Source organism: Sebastes fasciatus, chromosome 24, assembly GCF_043250625.1.
Source record: "Sebastes fasciatus isolate fSebFas1 chromosome 24, fSebFas1.pri, whole genome shotgun sequence".
In the NCBI taxonomy this organism is placed as follows: domain Eukaryota; kingdom Metazoa; phylum Chordata; class Actinopteri; order Perciformes; family Sebastidae; genus Sebastes; species Sebastes fasciatus.
This window is the reverse complement of record NC_133818.1, coordinates 4,020,293-4,036,710: the sequence shown is the minus strand read 5'-3', so window position 1 is coordinate 4,036,710 and position 16,418 is coordinate 4,020,293. Positions and strand designations below refer to the sequence as shown.

At 41.4% G+C, this 16,418-nt stretch overlaps 1 long non-coding RNA gene across 1 annotated transcript in view; it reads left to right on the top strand.

The window, feature by feature from the left end:
- Positions 1–399, top strand: part of LOC141763133 (uncharacterized) — a 131,561-nt gene extending 131,162 nt beyond the window's left edge. The window contains exon 5 of the long non-coding RNA XR_012593028.1: positions 286–399. This is a non-coding gene — a long non-coding RNA (uncharacterized LOC141763133). The remainder of the gene's footprint in view (positions 1–285) is intronic.
- The last annotated feature ends 16,019 nt before the right edge of the window (positions 400–16,418 follow it).

Here is a 16,418-nt window from a genome sequence, read left to right as displayed (position 1 = left end):
TGTAACGTCTCTGTTTCTAGACTCATTTAAAGTTTCATCTTATCTGATGAAAGATGTGTTACCACACTGACATGCTCTGAAGCTCTGTGCATCAGCGCCTGTCGACCTGGGTGTGTGTGCACATGGATGTGTGTGTTGCGTTTGGACCCAAACCTATACATCATCCCCCCCCGGTGACGACATCTTCAAGCGCCGGACCGGCTCGAGCCGCCCCCCGGGGGTCAATCTCTTAAATGAGATTTCAGCACCACTGACCCGTGCTCTGGTCCTCTCACCTTTTGCCAGGAGAACAGGAATGACCTCTGACCCCGGGATCTGTGAGCAGCCACCGTCTTCCTCCAAGTGGCGACCCCTCAGCGGCAGCAGACCGTGCCTAAGCCGGGGAGACGGAGTGAGAAGGTGAGGCCTCGGTGTGTGGAGGAGACCACAGAGGTGTAAAATGAAGAGCTCACTTCCAAAAAGAAATGACATTTTAGAAAAAGGGAAACCTTCTCTTACAAAGAATATTTAAAGTTTCTTAATTCTTAGATTAAACTAAACTAAAAACTAGACTAGAACTGGATCCTCTGATCTTATAACACGTATTGAATGAAGAACTTAAAGGGTGGATACAGGGGGCTAAAATATGTTTTTCTGCTGCTCCCGTCCACAGAGGCTTTACCTCGCCGTCAGACGACGTGGAACTGAAGCAGTTATATTGCTCTCTTCAAAGCCACCAGACTCCATTCATAAAAACAGTAATTTTAAAGATTAGATTGAACTTTGAAAACTGATGGTACATTTATAAAACCATGCACGGAATAGCTGTTATACTATAAGGTTATGAATCCCCCTGTTGGCCTTCTCTTACAGTCTACTGGCCTTTCTACCGTCAGAGCTTCCTGTTACAGCTACTACAAAAGGTAAGAGTACAATGTTTGTATAGTAGTGCAAAGGGACATTATACAGTATATATACGGCAGCAAACACGACAGCTACCCCTCTACGTCATGCTGATATAATGGAAAGATACACACTAATACACATCCACATTTTCTATCTAGTTATATCTCAAACAGTTGACAGTAAAGTCAGACATTTTTACTCACAAGTGCCACCATTTGTTCCTGTTTGATCAGCTGCAGCAGAGTTTGCATTGAACCGAACGTACGGTAACGTTGTTTAGTTCAAAACAGGTTACAGTTTGTTTCAGTGCGTTAGATATGTTAAAGGCTCCAAGGCGGATAATGCAGAAGAGCATACAGTATTTCCCAGAGGCCGGCCTTAGCCTACATACTGTACTGTATGCATGCGAGTACAAGACACACACACACACAGATATACTGTATATAACAGCCTTTAATGTGCATATGCGCAGTTGTGTGTTTCTTTCTCCCTGACATCTTTCAAGTGCTGTATGTATGTCATTAATTGAGTCTCCAGCTCCCTGGAGTGGTTAGCTCTACTTGCACTGGGAAGATAGAGGGGGAGATGCTCTTTGTGTGTGTGTCGGTGTGTGTACGTTACACACACCGACACACACACACACACAAGCCCTGATCGCCTGATGATTATGCTTGATCAGTGTCAAACACAAACTACTGCAGCGGGTGCTTTGAAAAGGAATATATTGTGTACTCAGGCTTTTTTCAGACCCTTAGTGGTGTTTTTACTTAGCACGGTGATTTATCCAATTCACCCACATCTGAGAAATATTATCTTTTTGTTGTTTTTCTCTGGCGATACGAGCAACAAAGACTGATTTTTAACAATAAAATAAAAAAAATCAAAGTACAAGGAGGACAAAAAACAACACCTCTGGTGTTTTATTCAGAGGGAAAAGATCAAATCAAATTGTGTTCGCGGAGAAGTAGAAGGCAGACAATAAAACAAGTACAATCACAGCGTACTCCACCTGGGAAACGTAAGCTGATAAGACCAGACGGGGAGTCAATACCTGGTTATAGAGCAATAAAGGCTCAATCATCAGTGCAAAATAAAAGTGCATAGAAGATACACAAGGAGCGGTATTAGTTCATTTGTCAATTAAGCCATAAATGATCGCTTTTACTTCTAATATCAGGTACTGTGTAGCTCACTGGAGCAGCAGGAATAGTTCTGAGAGGGGAAACAATCTCATTGATGTAGTTAAATGTCAGTGGGTGGAGTCTCTAACTGGTAAACCTGAACACAGAAGAAGGAAGACAGTAAGGTAGGTAGCCCTGACGTCCTCTCCGAGGCATTCCCAAACCAGATGGGATATGTGATTCCTCCAGTGTGTTGTGGGTCTCTTCCCAGTTGGACTTTTCCCAAACACCTCCACAGGGAGGCTTCCAGGAAGCATCCGGATCAGATGCCGAACCACCTCAACTGGCTCCTTTCAACATGAATGAGCTCCCAGGTTCCTCCCCCGGATGTCCGGGCTCCATGGCCTCTAGACTTTTGCTGATTCTCTGCAGCCCGGTCGCATGAAAAGGCGTGTGAATGACATGATAATGTGCAAGGCAAAAGCGTGTTATAAGAACGCCCTTCTTGCTTTTGGCGTGTCTTTTCCTTTATGTAGTCTGAACTGACTGCAATGTAATGATGTTCTTGTCATCGTCTCGTCTTAGTCATGAAAAAAAATTTTGTTGATGAACTACGAGAAAGTGGGGAATGACATGAGCTTTCTTTAGCACTTGCAACTTTCTTAACTCCAGTTTGCACTTTCCGTCAATTGTGCATTGACATGTGTATCTTCCGGTTGGTTTAAGAGAAGGAAAAGAGACAAATGAGGGCTAGTTTCATTTGTTTTGCAGGGGCATTGAAGCCAGGCGGGGCCCAATCAGGGGAGTGTTTCTCGTGGCGGGGCGGCCTCCACCGCTGAGCTGAATGTGATAGTTGTAAATATTTGTATCTCAGCGGTGGACGAACAGCTCTGAGGTCAGTCGTCTGGAATCCCCTGGTTGTTTGGAGACAACTGTTGTTACAGTTGGGCTTTTTTGGGTAAAAGAAGGAGGCATGAGAGAGACAGGGAGAGTGTTAGACTCCCAGAGGGAGAAAGACGAGCACTAACACTAAAACAAAAGGAGAGAGAGCAAAAGAAGTGTGAAGTCGGTTGTCTGCAACTGCTCTGTTATACACTGAGTGTCAGTTATTATACCACAAATCTATTTGATTTAAAACTAAACTCCTGAAAATCTTTCTTCACAAAAAAAGTTAGCAAAGTTCATATGACATAAAGTGAGATCTGACAAGCATCACTTTCTGTGCACCCATCCTTAGATGTTTTCCTTACCTTCGAATGGGTTGTTTATATCTACATAGGGAGCGGGTCCTCTTCACGGAGCCGGACGCCGTGTTGCTACAGTATCCCACTGGAGTTTGCAGGCGTGCATATAGTAACAACATACAGATGAATTGGCAAGAACTCATAAAGTTACATGCGTGTACTCCCTTCATATAAATCTCCTGAAGCTGCTGACCCTAACAGAATCTTGTATCTGAATTTAGTGAGGAGTTTCAGAGTTTCACGATGGTCTAAATGCAGTTTCTACCCAGACAAGAGTACAATTCATGAGAAAACAGCGTTTTTGATGTCCTACTAATGACTCCAGCGTGCTTTTATGATCATAAGGTGAGCCAAGGCTGAGACCTATGAAAGAAATCACCTCTACTGTCTCTCCCCCGCTCGTAGAGGATGCAGCTGTAGCCGGGCCGTTTGATGAAAATGAATCAGTGCGACTAGTTCTGCCTTGTAGGGATGGAGGAGTGAGCGACATTAGCGGGGGTGTCATGTTTGATTGGGGTTTATTAGCGCCGCCTGTATTGTTCCTGTTCGTCAACAGACTCCCAGGTAATGTGGTGATAATCGTTGCGGAAGCCTCCATCTGCTCATTTGGGGGAGGGGGGTGGGGAGCTGCCCTCGTTTCAAATCCATTTTCCCAGGTGCTGATGGGAGGCCGCGGGGTGGAGGGGGTGGATGTAGGTAGGGGAGGAGGGAGCGGTGTAGAGCGCTCTGTTTCATTTACCCAGGAGTGTCGGCGCTCAGCAACCAGGTTGTCTCTGCTTGTACCGGCTAATGGTTCAAACCCAGCTGGCTTCAATTGGGAGCTGGGCTCTTGAGTAATACATTTTGCACTTTGGCTCGCTACCAAGTGTACGGCATTTCGGTGCTGCACGCTACGCTGGGTTTATCGCTCAGGTGTTTGGAACGAGCGCCATAAAATCCATAAACAACCCGGTCGTTGCGGCTCCGGGATGTCATTTGAGGCGTCGGGGTCAAGGTGCGGCGCATCGAGGAGCCAGCCAGCCAGCGGTGAAGAGGGCCGTCTCCGGCTTGACTGTTTGTGAGAGGCAATTCTCTACGCTTGTAATTACACGTCTTTAATTGATAACGCGGAAAAACGGCATTGATTTGGTGTCAGCCGAAGGAGCGCGGCGGCCCGGCCTCTAATTACTTCTCAGTTCTGCAATGTCAGGTTCGGTTTCTGCCGTCGCGTCTGCGGCGAGGATGCAGCCGATGTGATCACACCTGAGCAGTTTGCTCTTCTGTCCACTGCATTTAACTGACGTAGAGATAATAATAAGAAAAGCAGTAATATATGCAGCTGCACGTCGGAGATTTACAGGAATTCAGGGTGATCTACTGAGTACAAGCCAAATGAAATCATCTGTTTGATGAAGGGTTGTTGAGTAAAACGCAGCTTTGCAGCCTATTTGTTGTCACTGACCTCTCTGTGGAGGAGCGAATGTCAGTTTTGCATAATATTTTTATCTCTTAAGTCTAATTTGATCCACAACAATTAAAATAATGAGCTTGAAACAGATGCTGGGGCTTCAATCATTTTGCTAAAATACTGCTTAGTTTGTGGGAATTCCTGCAAAGATCCAAATGATGGAGGTGAGGAACACTCTTTGACCTCGTTTTGTCAACTTGTTTGGAGTTGTGTTGTAGAGCTCAGACAGAAGGATGTAGAAAGGAGTAAAGCAAACAAACAGATGACAAGAACAGGAAGTGGACCAGGCTTCGTCTGTTGATCCCCCTCTTCCCTCCCGCTCCACAGCCTTTTAGTCGAGCTATCACTGTAAATTTCCTCTCGGGCTAAATCGAGGCGAGAGGAACTGGAGGCTTGTTACCCGATTCTGCATAATGCCGGTAATTCTGGAAGTGTATGAGAGCACCGTCGCCGAGGTGATGACAGAGTCGGACCAACTGGCGTCTCGTGGGACTTCCTGAACAGCTAAATAGTTTTAAGGTGGAGGAGAAGCAGAGTTTTTAAAGCTTTTAATATCCTGGGAAATTCAGCTTGCTGTTTTTTTTCTCGGCGTGTTGTGAGGTTGAGTTGAGGAGTTGAGGGTTCAGTACCATGCTTACATTGAAGCTTTGACCTTTTGTATTTCTCTTAACTTTCAACTACCTTTTCCAAAAACAGTTTGTAACTTGTAAGTGACAATTAAAAGCCTTAGTTTTTGACTAAATGAGAGAGTTAGAAACCTTTTTAATAATAAACTATATAATAATTAATGCATATTCGTTTTTAACGCCACTAATTTCTTTAACGTTATAACGCAACTAGTGATTTTTAAGTTGTAGCGGGCTCAGTGTTAAAGCTAGAGTGAAGATCCTGGTATCATATGAAACTAGAAAACCTAAAGAATCCATTGGTACCAACCATGTCATACTAGCTTGTTGAGAAGGAGCTCCAAAGTTGGACTAAATCTTGGCGAGGAAAAACTGTCATGTCCATTCCCTTGACCTCTGACCTCAAGATATGTGAATGAAAATAGGTAAATATATACGTACATTTGCATAAAGCAGCATATTTGCCCACTCCCATGTTAATAAGAGTATTAAATACCTGAAAAATCTCCCTTTAAATATTTTAATTGATTGACAGCCCTACTAAAAACACAAACAAATGTCTTCATGTACTGTAGGACCCCACTGCTTGAAGAAAAGAGGTCCGTCGTTCAATGTTTTTCTGAGCTAATGAAGCAAAAATAAACAACATTTGAAAGATGACTGGAAAAAACAACCCCTGGCTTCAGGAGTTTTTAAAACTCACTTCAAAATCTAATTGAAAATGTTAGTAATTTATACATCTGGGGAGTGAAAACAGTATCTAGCATCTCCAATAATATCTAATATGTCACGAGAAAAGACACTTGGTCTACGGCAATTCATGTTAACATCACATACTGTAAATGTTATCTGAAATCAACAAAAATGTGCCCTAAAGAAAGCAGAACAAAAGCCTTTTGTGCATTTGTATTTGTGTGAATATATTAATGTGTATTTTTATGCCACTTACCGTTTTCTATCCGCGAGTGTCTGCGTCTGCGCGAGCACGCTAATAGAGAGATCCCGTCTGTGCTTGACACAAACAACGACGCTTAAAAGCAATTTAATGTGGTTTTAATTAGATTTTAATTGCATTACCTGATCTTAACGGACCTCAAGAGGGAAGCAGGATGACGCGGTAATGTTCATGTTGTTGTTTTGTTTAATTTTCCTGTAATCTGCATTAACGTGATGCTTAGGAGATGTGAAAGAAGAGCTGTACCGTCCTCTGCAGAGAGTTATCATTCATGGAAGAGTGTGTGTTTAAATGAATGCCCGTGAGACATAGAAACAGTGTGTGTGCATACATGTGAGATGATATGTGCGTGAGAGATAAACCACTAATAGGTGGAGGTTATAAAGGATGGAAAGTGTGTTTGTGATGGACACATGCAGGAAACAAGTAGCTGAGACAACTTTACATTTCCAGCCGGTGTGTGTGTGTGTTGTGAAGGAGTGTAAGTGTGTGTGTGTGTGTTGTGAAGGAGTGTAAGTGTGTGTTTGTGTGTGTGATCTGTCGGCCTGTAGATGGAGCTGCACTCTACACTTCTCATCCTCCATCTGCACACAATGAATGCATTGTTTTACCCCCCAACCCCTCCCATAACGCCCCCTCTGACACACACTCCTCTCTCTCCTCCAACAGATTTGGTATTTATGTTAATGTACACCTCTGTGGATCTCTTGCCTCCCAGTGGTTAGATACCCTGTTGATATGTGGCTTTGCCTGTGCGTTATGTGTGTTGTGGGTGGATGTGAGCTAAAGAGGGAAGCTGGAGGGGCTGAAGAGGGTTTAGGGAGTCAAAGGACAATTCCTGAGACTTTTCCTCCCCTCCAGAAACCAGAGAAAAAAAATCCTGGCACTAGATGGACAACCGAGCCGTCAATAAAAAGCTTTAATGCCGTCTTTCTGAGGCAGGCAGGATTTGGGAAAATGAACTTAACGAGGCTGCAGAGCAGTTATGAAGTGCTTGATGATGTGAGCCTGCACACTCAGCACGACCAGGGACACAACGTATCTGCAACGGCACACAATGAAAATACTTGACCTAAAATAAGTAGGGCTGCACACTCGTAGTCGATCAGTCGACTAATCCCTGGTTTCGGTCTTGTGGTGCTTTTGCATGAGTCTTCATGGAGAAACTCAGTTTTACAGATCTGTCGATTAAATCAGTGATTCCCAACCTATTTCCTTGAAGCCTTAAAAAAATTACAAATTCTCGAACAAAATCTTCAGTTTGAATTAGGTGATTAAGTGTATTAAATGACTAAGTCTTGTTTTAATTAAATCAACTTTTTTTAATGAATATAACTCGTCAGTTCAGTCAACAAATAGGTTGCAATGAAAATGTTGTTTTTGAAAGGCTAAACGCCAACGAATATGGACCGAAGCTGATCATTTCATTAAATAAAAATAAGTTGTGATTTGGGAAATATCATATCGTTGTCAAACGAATCGATATGATATCGTATCGTGATGAAACTTATGATTTACACCCCTAATAATTGGATAAAATTGCTCAGACGTCTTTAAGCAAATTACCTTTTTTCTTTTAGTTATCTGTAATTCATTTTAATTATTATATTTACTCAAGCACTGAACTCAAGTATACATTTGATGTACTGTATTTTCTGGGGAATATTGTGCTTTTTACTCCACTACATTTATCTGACATCTTTAGTTACTAGTTACTTTTACAGATTCGGATTAACAACACAAAATAAAATCACTAAATATTATATTATATTATGTTAGTTAGGGAATATCACAAGCTATCCATCAGTATTTTGATAGGTATATGATGCTAATACTTTGGTACTTTTACTTAAGTAACATTTCAATGCCGGATTTTATTTGTAATGGAGTATTTCTACACTGGCGTATTATTACTTTTACTTAAGTAAAAGATCTGAGTACTTCTTCCACAACTGTTTTTAGGATATTAACATGACTCAGAGTATTAAAAAGGCTGCGGTGGTAATTCTCGCCACTCAAACGGTGTGTGAAATAGAGCTACAGTCTGGTCATTGTTGATCCCCACCTCTAATAGAATAATCAATCTTGCTTTTGGCAAGTGTGTGGGATTAATTATTAAACATTTAGCAGCTTTAAGCACAGCGCCGTCCGCCGCACGCTCCTCTACCTGCCTCACAAACTGAAGAAACCGCTCAACCCGGCGTGAATTGATTATCTCCACGCTTATCTGCTGACAACAACCACCACCCCTCCATCCCTCTGTATCCCTCCACCTTTAAAACAATAGTATCTTTCCAGTTTGTCAGTCACAGATTTATTTCATGTAGAACACTCACAGAAGGAGGATTAACGGTATCTACTTATACGCTTGTGATAAACTCTTATCTCCTGCTTTCCCCTGAGCACTCTGTGGGTGCACGTTGACCTGTTTTCCTCTCCTTCTTTTTTCTTTCTCTGCCTATGTACCTCAGCGATTTAATCGTTTAACCATGTTTAATCTGGGCCCTCTCCCAATTTGTTAAATCCTCTTGCAGTGGGCACGTTCCTCTTGCAGGAAGTTTATATATGGTGTAAGGTGAGAGGGAGGTGAGGCAGTAATGGATGGATTTTATAGAGAAATTAGTTTGAAAGGACAAACACACTGAGAATGAACTGCGGCGTGATTAGGCACCGGTTTATAAATGTGTCAGCGCGGAGAGTTTGTAGCAGGTACAGTACATCACAATACAAATATGACAAGAGGTCGAGGAAAGGATATAAACATGGCCTGTTTATATATGTGTGAATATCTGCTCATACTGTACGCATGTGTTTACATCTAGCAGGTAAACTTTAGGCAGCTGCAGCATCCTGTATGCTCAGCGGAGGTTTACACAGCATAAACGCATCACTTCCTCCTCATTTAGCGTGATGTAAACCGACCGTATACCCACCAGGACACCAGCCTCCATCCTGTAAAAGCAGGAAAAGTGACGTTACCTTTGGCCCGGCGCTCTCTGGGTGGCACTGCCACGGGGATTAGCCCGATGACAGTTTGTATCCATTAGGATGATGCGTCGGCCGTAGTGTAAAGTATCCACATCCTCTCGCGGCCTCTTAAAAGGGCATTTTTTTTCTTCTGTCACAGCTTCACCTGGGTGAAGTAGTTTGAAGTCTTTCTAAATATTCAGAGCGTTTGCTTACTTCTGCGTAGAGTGGGTGGTTGTGCAGTTCCAGGAGAATAACGCTGTCATGTAGAGTTACAGACCATTTACTTCTGTTTACGTCTCATTTACATTTCCTGCAGTGTTTTTTTTTTTGCATTGCTTGCTGTATGTAATTAGATTTTTTAACGTATACATGTTTTTGTCTTTTTGTAAGCTAAAAAAATCACCATGCAATACCTAACCAATGGAAAGGAACGTGTGGAAAAGTTCACTGTAGACAGCTGGAACTAAACAAACAAAAAACAAACCTTATACATACCTTCATTCCTCCTAACACCTTTATGACTGTTCCAAAAATGATCAATATTGGCGTTTCCTAATCTTCCCAGTTGAGATCTAGTTGAGTTTAGTTAATTAAAACACTTGAGTAAATTCAAACGTCCAATGTAAAATCAATCACCTCGACCTTAACACCTTTACTTCTCACTGCTCTATAACAGTGGTTCCCAACCTTTTTGTTGCTTGTGGCTGTTGCAAAGTGAAGCAATGTTTGCTCCCAACTAGAGCTGCAAAGATTAATCGATTAGTTGTCTATAACTATTAAATTAATCTGCAACAATTTTGTTAATCAATTAATCAGTAAAAAATCTAAATTCTCTGATTGCAGCTTCTTAAATGTGAATATTTTCTGGTGTCTTTACTCCTCTGTGACAGTAAACAAGACATTTGAGGACGTCATCTTGGGCTTTAGGAAACACTGATCAATATTTTTCACCATTTTATAGAGCAAACAACTAATCGATTAATCCAGAAAATAATAGACGGATTAATCAACAATGAAAATAATCTTTAATTGCAGCACTACTCCTGACCCTTTCTCATTTCATATGTATTTGAAATGATGTTTCCTTATCCCATGGATTCATTTAAATCGTTTTTACAGACCTTAAGAGGTAAAACGATCCTGTTTTTAACAATAAAAAGCGAAGAGTAGATTGGATTAATCGTCCTTCAACCCCTCAGATTTACGTCGTGACTCCACGGGGGTCTTCATGTAACCTGACACACCAGATGGTTTGTTACACAGAACCATCTGAGAAGCCATCATTGGAAACTGTTTGGAAAAAGGCAGGCACTTTCAAACTGAGTGTACTAGTCTGTATTATTTAGACGAATCTATTTGCCCCAATGTGGTTCAACCACAGAAACATAAAGTAGCACCATCCTCTTCCAGTTCTTCTACACGGTGAAGCTCCTTCTCCACTCTTCACTTTATGAATAATTTCAGGTATCAAGATTTCAATTTTCTAACTCACTGAGTTTTTGATTATAACAGAAGGCGTAGAGTGAATAGTACATTGTAGGTTTTACTTTGGCAGACCCCTGGAGTCTCACTTTTATATAACACAAATGATGGTACAAGTTTAGTGAAAGAGTTTGCATTATGTATTTTCAATGCATTTCTATAGTTTTCTAGATAACCTTTTGACTCTTTTTGTCTGTAGGACTTCTGTGCAGTCCTTTAAAAGCGACTTCATACTTAGAGCTCAGTTTGTACTGAACATATGATAATTGTTGAACCAGTGCCAACTTTAATGCTTAGAAAAATGGGCTTTGACCTCCGAGGGGTCAGTACGGAGACGCTGGAGGAAAACCTGTAGTAGTTTGTTTTCCATCCACAAGACAAACTCCCCAGGAAATCTATGCAAATATATTATAAGAAACACCCTGGATGGAAATATGTAAATATAATATATTCAAAACTAGGGCTTTAAGTTGAAGCGCTCTCCATATTTACACACCACAGTGAGAAATACACCTCTTCTTAAGAGTGTGGGTAGCAAAGGATGCATGTAACCTCATTCCACATCCGACACTCAGTGACAAATACATAGTTTGGGGCAAATTTCCATTTCATGTTCGACTACACCGCACATCTCAAATTAAGAGCGCAGCATTATCATCGACAAGGAAATACATTGCGTTAATATTCTCGCTTCACAGTTGCCAAAGAATTAGTTCAGATCTTCGCATAAATTAACGGTGGCACAGTTTAAAAATCGGTAGCTCAAGGCCATGCTCTCAGAACAAGGCGGTGAGTGCCGTGCCTTAATTCACCATTTGTTTTGATGTCTGCATTTGAGGAGTTTGTTTCCAGAACGTTATATATGCATTTTCACGGAGAGGGAAAAGAGAAATCTCATTACCTGAAGCTCATCATGCTGCATCTCTAGTAATGCAGAGGATCACGTCTGAGGAGCGCTCAACCAAGAACTGAAGTCAGCTGCTAGTTTCTCTTCTTTTGGTGTTATCAATCATCCGACGGTGTCTCTCCATACAAAGTATTCATAAAATAGACTAATTTAAATGACCTTTTACTTACTAGACTTTGTGCTTTCACGGGCTGAATAAGAAGAGGTGTCACTTTGTTCCAATGGCTGGATATCTGATTTATATATTTTAAAGGCAGGGTGGGCGATCTTGAGAAACTATCAAGAAAACACTAGATTTTTAAAACCAAGTTTCCAAATCTTTTCCAGTGAAAGTAGCGAGCAGCACCAGCTCCAAAAGTCCCTAAATCTAGCGAGAAAGTCGCCAAGTCGGCAACACTGACAGTCCGTCACTTCAGGACTCCTTCCAAAGCCACTCGCCCAAAATGATCATTACGAACATAAACATATCATCATGAACGTGAACGGCGAACGTGGCTATTGTTGATACTCACAGCTGTCTCCGGTGAGGTGCAATGAGTGCACGGGCCGAGTGTACACAGGTAGACAGGCAGGTAGCCCGTCCAATCATTACATTCGGGCCGAATTAAATGATTCCACCGGCTTTCTAAAGTCCTGTGGTGGCCACAGATAACAGATTTTTTTTTTAACGTAAGAAACGTTACAGAGTTGCCTCAGTTTATCTCCTAGTAGTTTCACATAATCTATCCATTCCTGTTATAACAACTACTCTCTGGATTTTCATCCTAAAAGCTGTGTCTAAATGTTGGTTCCTCCTTTTTCTCCATATAAATAAAAAGCCTCCATGTGGTCTGATGGGAAAACCCCCCAAACTTATATATATGTGTCTTCATTTGGCAGAGCAGTGTTACATAACGCCTTCCCTCCTCACTGTTACGGTGTTTCTATATCTTGATCCGACCTCCACAATCCCTCCGCTGCATGTTGAGTGTTCACCTCGGAGGTGGCTGTAACCCCGTTTTGTATTTGTGGAGACTCTCCTCAGCTGCGTTGCCAGGTGCATGGCTTTAGCGCTGCAGTGTCTCAGAGATGATTTAGTGGGGATAAAGAGCTCTGGGGCCTCGAGGGCTCCGGTGTGACACCTCTATCTGAGCCACAGAGCTAGTCTGCTCAGAGGCAGGACGGGACTCTCTGCACAAAGTAGACATGAATATATTTAATTTTGAGCTTATCTATGAATGAGACAATTTATTTTACAGCAGTAACTGTCGGGCAATGGGGGGAACACCAAAATTATAGATATAGACCTGACTTTGGAGCAACAAAAATGATTACACAGTTGTTCTTTAGATGCTTGCAGGGCGGATTTTTTAAAATCCATTAGACTGTAACTTAATTTTTTAATTATTTTGAATTAATTAATAATTAATAGTCTTTATTTAATTTTAAATAACACAAATATATATGCAATCTTTGAACAGGTAATAATAATAATAATAGTAATAATTAATACTTAAATACATGCATAATAATAATTATAATAATAACAATAATAAAATAATAACAATACTATTACTACTACTTCTACTAATAATAATAATACTTATTATTATTATTATTATTGTTAATAATAATAATTATAATAATTAATACTTAAATAAATGCATAATGATAATGAAATAATAACAATACTACTACTACTACTACTACCAATAATAATAATAATAATAATAATAAAAATAATAATAAATAAAAAATAAAAATATATAAATAATAATGCATTATATGTATAATAATAGTATAATAGTAAATAATAATAAATAATAAATAATGTGCACACATACAAACACACATGCCATATACACTACATGAGACTCATTGTTGCTGTAATTTTAACGTATTTTCCAGGACAGAATATTATATTACAAATATATTATATTTTCATATAGTTTAACAACAAGTGCCTCGCTCAACAGCATTTCGTTGCAGAGCATTCCTGCCAAATATTCCTAAAATTAATCATCAAAATTCAAGAGTTAATATAAAGATCTACATTTTACATGGCTTTATATAATTTATCAAATATATTCAAAAATAAATGGTGACATTTTTCAACATAATTATTATTATTCACCTCAGTTTTAATGTCCATGATGGTGAATTAATATAATTTATATGTGAGTCAAAGTAAGATTATACCCTGCATTTTGCATTAAACTTTGGCTGCATGTAGAGCTGATTTTAAGCCCCTCTAGGTGAGAATTGAGTTTTCATTTAGCGTTTGTGTGCCTGTCATGCAGCACTAGTTCCCCCTCATTCACTGTCCGTGTTCAATGTCAAGGGGAAGTGCTCTCTCTGGGGCAGCGCAGAGGTTTCTCTTCCTGTCGCATTGTGTTCAGTCCTGTTCATATTACCGAGCTCCACGTCTCTCTGAATCCATTTCCTGTCCGCTGAAAACCTTGGGTATTGTCGAGTTAGCAAGATGTTTTTAGTGTGTGCGGTGTGATGGGCTGTCAAGGCCTCGCGGTTCATTACTGGAACTGGACGAGACGTCGGGACTCATTTTGCTTTCTTACTTTTTATCTGTCCGGTGGAGGTGGATTAAACCTGCTGGGCTTGAAAGCAGTTCAGTCTGAGCTTTAGAAGAGTTTTAGACACATCCTGACACAGACCTCCAGGATCAGGAATGTCAACAACGATAGGTCATTGTCGTCTTAAGGCGGGGAATGTTGAGCCGATTATGGATATACAATAGTTCGGACCAAGTTGGACCGGGCCATACCAGTTTTTCCTCGCCTAAATTTAGAGTAACTTTGGAGCATTATTTAGCGTTGTTACTGAAAAGCTAACATGACATGGGTGGTACCAATCGATTCCTAGGTTTTTTAGTTTCATATGAAGCCAGTATTTTCTTCAAGCTTTAAAGGGACTGTTTGTAACTTTGTAAGCGTATAAATGTAGCGGGTCGGCACACATGCGCGTTCGCATATGCGCGCTCGCGTGTGGCCGGAGCCTCGTCTCCGCTGCCTGCTCTCCTTCACTCAGACAGAGCGCGTGTCCTCGCTGTCTCGCTCCACCTCTAGACGTGAACACGCGTTCACTCCACACTGCAGAAGAGTTAGTTTAGCTCTGAGAATATCTAGTGAATGTAAAGTGTACGTTTGTGCAGAAATAACTGCTGCAGCTCCTCCAGACCAACAGAGGTTTCCCGTGTCTTGTGAAGTGACGAGGCTCCTCAACGAGTTACGTTATCGTCTCGTTACCGACCGGGTGCCGGTGTCTTCGGCTGCCGGCTGCGGTCGGGAGGCGATAACGTAACTCGTTGAGGAGTCCCGCTGCTGAAGCCTGCGCTGAGCAGGAAAAGCCAACACTAGGATCAGCATTGATTCATGGAGAGACCTTCGTCTGGTCAGCTAACATTACTGCCAAGCAGCTGAAATATAGAGTGATATTGTGGTTTTAGCTGACGTCTGTCGCCTCACTGTTTTGAGCGATGCTTGTTCATGTCTATGTAAAGCGAGCAAGCGCGAGCAAGCGCGAGCAAGCGCGAGCAAGCGCGAGCAAGCGCGAGCTCGACGCTGACTTTCGTTGACTTAACGGCCACAGGTGTCGCTGTTAAGCAGCATTTCTGAATCTTACAAATAGTCCCTTTAAGACTGAGCCAGCTACAACCTCTGAAAGACAGAATAGTGTCTGTTGGATCGTACAAAGTTTAATAGTTTGTATAATAAAAGATCGATACTTGAAGTCTGTGTATCGATACAATTTTTCCACGCAAAATATCGCAATATTACGTTGTATTTGATTTATTCACAATTGGCGTTCTCCCAGGATTTGTGGGGCCATTTTCTGGCAGATCTCCAGTCATTACTGACCAGTCATTCAGAGTTATTATTCTACTACGTTGTGTAATATTTCAGATCTACAGACTGCTGTATGTGTAATATTATGCAACTGTTCCTGCATGAATACAGTGACTGCATGACGGCCGTTGCGTCGATGTCAAACCGAGGGATTTCTTAATAGAAAGGTGCTTCCTGTGTGAGTGTCTATGCCTCTGTAAGGGTGTTATAAACAGCAGCTACCTGCAAACAGCTAGTAAAACAACATGTTTCACATAATGGTTGTGGAATTATAATTTGGGTTTAAGGTTAAATGTTAAGTAATAAATGAAGATCCTTACATATACTGAAAAAGCGTGTGTGTGTGTGTGGTTGCCTGCACCTCTCTGGCCTTCCTGTTGCTGTCAGTGAATAACCAACCGCCAAGCCGACACACCGCGACCAACGTGTCAGGTGCTGTTACATCACACACACACACAGGCACACACACACACATGGATTTGTGCTGTGAAACCGCTACCAAAAAGGTAATCAGCCACAAACCTGATTGCTCCCTTCAGCTGTTTTACACTGACCAGACGCCTCAAATTACACAGTCCAATCTGCTGCAGGTCAGAGAGGCAGACCGGTGGAGGATGGGAGGAAAGAAGGAGAGATGAGGATAGTTTTCTTTCCTGTAAGACACGGGGAAACAGAGGAAAAGAGAGTCAGGATGAAGGGGAAAGAAGATCACATCCTTTTTTATTTATTAGTCCTTCTTGCAAGCTGAAAAGAAAAACAGAAAAGTAAAGAAACCAGAAAATATTCACATTTAAGAAGCTGCAATCAGAGAGTTTAATAATGAATTAAACAAATAAAATTAATAAAAAGTGTCCTCTCGCTCGATAGGCCAGCGGTGCATGCTAAACTGTTACCATGCAGCCAGCTATCACTCAACAGCATGGAGCATCAGGGCCAGCA